This window comes from Vicia villosa, linkage group LG2 (genome assembly GCF_029867415.1).
Source record: "Vicia villosa cultivar HV-30 ecotype Madison, WI linkage group LG2, Vvil1.0, whole genome shotgun sequence".
In the NCBI taxonomy this organism is placed as follows: domain Eukaryota; kingdom Viridiplantae; phylum Streptophyta; class Magnoliopsida; order Fabales; family Fabaceae; genus Vicia; species Vicia villosa.
In genome coordinates, this window is record NC_081181.1 from 164,376,349 (window position 1) to 164,381,916 (window position 5,568).

The window sequence follows — 5,568 nt, forward strand, 5'->3', positions numbered from 1 at the left end:
CTTCTTTGACATGTTGTCCAAATGTTGAAATAAACCAACTCAACATATTTCTTTGTCAAATAGAACTTCCACCTGCTTTCTCTTATAAGTTATATGTCTTATTTAACTAATTTCTACTATATTAGTTTTACAAAACATAATGCCAATTCAAATTATAGAGAAATAACAATCTCCTACTTTGGCTTATTTTGGCTCAAACTAATTTATACAATCTTTGTATTACAGAAGCTAAACAAATACAATGGTCTTTAATAATTAAGTACAGCAGCAACAATTTGGAAGTCTTTAGATTGTCACTGTTTATGATCTTCAATCTTTGTATGAGACAGTCTTCGTATATGATGTTGAGGCATCATAGACTTCTTTATGGCAGTCCCACTTTCCAATGTTTTCTCTCTCTTTTAAGGATCCCACGAATATCAAATAGTTTCTCCCCCTTAAAGGATGCTTTACACAGATAACATAACATAACCACACTTCCTCCTTTTTAGCCATAATATGACAAAGGCTTCTTTCTAGAAGGAGAACTCACTATAGCACAGGAAACATAACACCATGGATAACATCTTCATAAAGAAGAAGAAAAACTAAAATCATGATGCACATGAGGAAGAAGATACTAAACCCCCCCTCAAACTGAGAACTATGCCAAGACACAGATTAACACACCATCCTCTTCTAGGGCATAAGAGGAAACAAACCAACAGAAACAAACACTTGAACTATCCATTCACGGGCAAAGAGAAACCAGACCTCTATATTGGATAACTCAGAACACACGACACAATTTGTGTTCAGAACAAATACAAGACACAAAAAGAAAAACTTGCAAAATTGCAACAAAAACAGACTCAGAATAGAACATTCTATTCGACATCTTTGCAGCACACCTGCAAAGATTGACCTCAGACTTAACAATGTCTGAACACTACCCTTTTTCCCTATGTTTGCCACAAGTTGACAAACATAACCTTCACATACTCTAAACTTACCCATATCTGAACGAAGGACATAAGAGCAAAACAACCAAAGACAAAAAAATGAAGTGAAGAAAAAGAAACATAAAGACACTTTAAATACCTGACCGACCAAAATAACGTACCTAGACTGTAACAATTGTCTTGGTCAAGAACCGCTATTTCAAAAAAACTGCATCAGGTAAGTCTGTGCACCGACTGAAAGCAATGAATGCTTTTAATACACCCAGTTTATTCTGGAAATGACAGTTTCCAAAACATGCACCAAGTTAGAACATGTGATACACACCATCAATACACGTCATAGATCCAACATTTTAAGAATAATCCCTGCAGGTCTTCAAGGATAAAACATGTGTTGAGATATGTCCTGACTTCTTGTTCGATATTATTCTTCTGGCTTGAAAATATTAGTCTTTGAAAGACTTTCCATATGATTAGAAGCATAAGTACACTTTCTTTGCTGATCTAAATACCCTTCATATTCTGCAAAGAACAATAAATTCTCCTAGACTCCCTATAATCTCTTAGAGTCCATCTTGAGAAACGTGAGATCAAATGATTACACCAATAACCTTTACTTGGTTTAACCATCTACGCCATGTCAAACGTACTGAAATGTCACGACATGTAGCCTGACACTCCATCCCCACGACTACATTACTGCAACTCTAATCCATGAACAGGTCCAGTACTTCTCCTGTTATAGACAATAATGCTTCAGTTAAAGATGAACCTTGAAGCACAAGATGAAGAATCCTAAGGGACTTCATCTTCCTTGAGTGTAGGGTAACCACTATTACATACACCTGGTTGGACATACCAGCCGAGTATGACTTCATATTGTAAAATTAGTCCTGACTTTTTCAGATCTAGAACCAACAGCTCCTTGAGAGAGTTATCAAGTACCCTGAGTTGTCCGCATAAGAAAGGACACACTTGACTTGGAACTTTTCACATATTCCAAAGCAAATGTACTTAGCTTCTTTGTTGTATAGGCTTCAGACTGTCACTATGTCCCTTGTTGAAGAAGAAACTTTCCATGAAAGGCATGTTGATCAGATCCCCCATCTCATTTATAACCCCTAACAATTTCATGATTTAATTGTTGTCTTCAAGAGTAATGCCTTCACTATTCACCCTTGTGGATAGGGCCAGAAGCTCCGTATACTGCTCCTGTCATATTCAGAAACAACACTTCTGAATATAGTGATGAACTTGTTAACAACCAGGAATCATGATGTTCCACCATCATTTAGAACATTAGCTTTGATAGCTAAATCTGGTTGTCGTACACCTCCACTAAGAGAAATATCCTCTAAGTAGTCAATAGCTCTTTTGATCAAGCTACTTAGCCATATAGAGAAAAATAAATTGTCCATACTTTTTCTGAACCTTGAGAGTTCAGACTGTAGAATTGCATAACTCTTCAGTTAAACATTTCATCTCCCGTCAAAGCATTCACCATCGGTCTCATGCAAAACCTCCTTCAAAGCTTTTCTTCTGCGTACCTGTGGCTCAGGCTGTTTATTCTCCTTGACAAAAGTCACGACAACCTCCTTCATCATAAATAACTCCAGAATTGGTGAGTGGCTTGACCTTGTGCTTCATTCTGGATAAACTGGGCTTACTTTGCTGAAGAGGTAAATACCTTAGATGATATCTTAACATCAGATCTGACATCTACCTTTTACACACATATTCTACAACTATGGTTTTTGGAGGAACCCCCATAGTAATCTATGTATAACTCCTGCTGGGGATACAAGGAGGTTCTTTAGCAACTAATCACCCTTCATAATCAGACATCATGCAGTGACATACATGATACACACCTCAGGAACATATGTAAGACCTCCTGTATGACATTGAGATGTAAGGAGTCAATCTTTTGCACCTAAAGAGGATATTCCCTCTAACGGGTATCTGGAGCAAAAAACAACAAGCAAGTGGTAAAGTTAGCAGTATACCATAACTATATCTGCTTCTTCAAGACTCATAAATGCACTTAAGCCCTTAATGCATCACCAACTGTTCCAATATGTGAAGACACCACATAGTTGAACTCTGAACTTGAGAGGGGCCTCCCTTGAGTATTCATACCTTTCTCTTGACGTGGTATGTTCAACTCCTTTTCCTCAAGTTAATACTGAAGAATCAATCCAATAGATTGGATGATACTCCCAAAGTGCAGATACTTATCAACCACTGCGCTTAGGTTGATTTGCCTTTCATTATCCCTTCTTGGATAATAGTTCTTCTTTGTTCAGAACCAGAGTTCCATGCTCTCATACACTTGACACATGAATCAAGTTTGAGTAAAAAACCTCAATCCTATTTGCAGAAAAAGCTATCAACTTTGAACCTTTGGATAACAGCTGTCTTAAATCCTTTTCTCTGAATTTTTGGTTCCTTTGGTCAGGAGAGCCTAATAGATGTCAGAGATAATGTCCTTAACATTAGAACTGGACTTTATACATGAAGAACCTTGATGAGATGTCCTTCAAATACAATAGCAAGCTCAGCTTCGGCACTTCTATTTTCTTGGATAAGAAATAAACTAATCCATAAAGTACAATATATGTTGTTCGTGTCCTGACCAACATATATGTCTAACAAGTTTCTATCCTTGAAACTTCTTAGACCCATATGCCTCCTCTTCCAGATTAGGAGTAGGTTCCAAACATGTGAATAATACACAAATGTTTAACCCCCAAAGCATCTATTATGCAATCTATTTAATCACCAAAAACCTACATAATCTCCTAATATGATGTCCTAATATCTTGTAAAACATCATTCAATATATGCACCAAGAGACCCTTCAACAAAGACCTGGGGTTGGTCTTCTAGAGAAGAGAGCAAAAATAAATTGATTCCTTCTGATCTCTCATCAACAATCTTATTGTAAATTCCTTTATGAGTGGACTTGGGTCAACCCTCAAGTATCTTAAGATAATTTAATAAGTCAGTTGGTATTACCCTCCACATATCACAGAATATGATATATCTTCAGGGGATACACCAAGAGTTTTCCATCAGATGTAGCGGAATAATCGAAAAACTCCTCCACCAAGCTTCAGGCACAACACGAGTCTTTGCTTTCCCGACAGCTTCAAGACAAGGTCACCATGCACCTTATCACGAATAGTCCATCCCCCACTTCTAGGGACCATTCTTAAACATATGAAAAACCAAGTCCATACAACTTTTCAGCAAACTATCTTTCTTGCTCATGAACTAGAAAGTATCATCCATGGGATCTCACCTAGAAAAACGAATAGGATGCCTGCTCTGATACCAATTGAAATTCTGGTACAGTAAACTCAGATATCCTATAAGGATGTTGAGACATCTGATATGACATTAATAACATAGGTAAGAAAATAACAGTACTAAAAAGATAAAAAAACACAAAACTGTTCACCAAGTTCGAAGAAACTCTCCTACTCTAGGGGCATACCAAGCCAAGAAGGAAATCCACTATCAGTAGTATCAATTCAGAGCTAACTACCTAGTTTACAATTCTTCACTTAATCCCTACCCAATGCAATCTCTACCTAGGTCCTCCCAAGATATGGAATATCTCCATTCCATTTCCAATCACCTCAATGATGTTGTATAATTTCCAGTCCCAGGAGCTGTACTAATGGCCTAATTTCCACAATCTTATATCCACCGAATAGAAGACACACTTCCATGATGAGGAGACACACTCCTATGTCAAGCAGGAATCCGCAACTCATTTCCTCCAAAAACACAATTCAACTCATTTCCTACAGGCTTCTGAGTGAGAACACGATGACCATCCCACAAACCGGGTGGTTCATCGACCAACACAACCCTTATAATTTACATGGTGGTTGGATTCTAAACTTAGGTTACAAAGCTTTTATTTATAACTTATTCCCAACCGGACTTGGACTTCCTATTACAACTTCATTAGCTGTTACAAATCTTCAAAAGATTCTCCTAAAAAATAGTTCTTCAATCAAATCTTCCTAATAAGTCTCCAAAATTAGAAAATCTTCATTCAAACATATTCTGATTTGATTCTTCCAGATATTTCATGCGCCACCTATGATTTCATAATATTGGTTAGTAATATTTTGCATTGTTGAATCAGATTCAATCAATAGCAGTTCTAATTCAGGTGCGATGGCTTGCATAGGACATCTTCTTCAACATGTTGTCCAGATGTTGAAACAAACCAACTCAACATGTTTCTTTATCAAATAGAACTTCTACCTGCTTTCTCTTACAAGTACATCCTATTTAACTAATTACTACTATATTAGTTTTATCAAACATAATGCCAATTCAAATTATAGAGAAATAACAAAATATATATATATATATATATATATATATATATATATATATATATATATATATATATATATATATATATATATATATATATATATATAAACTGTAAATTTTTTAAATTAATACACATTAATTTTAATTTCTCTGTTAGATCACACGAGTTCTTCAAAAATTAAGTTTATTTTCAATGATGCATTTTGTGTTGGTTGGTTCTTTTCCTAACTCGTGCCATTCTCGTGCTAAGTAGGGTTTAATGCCACTA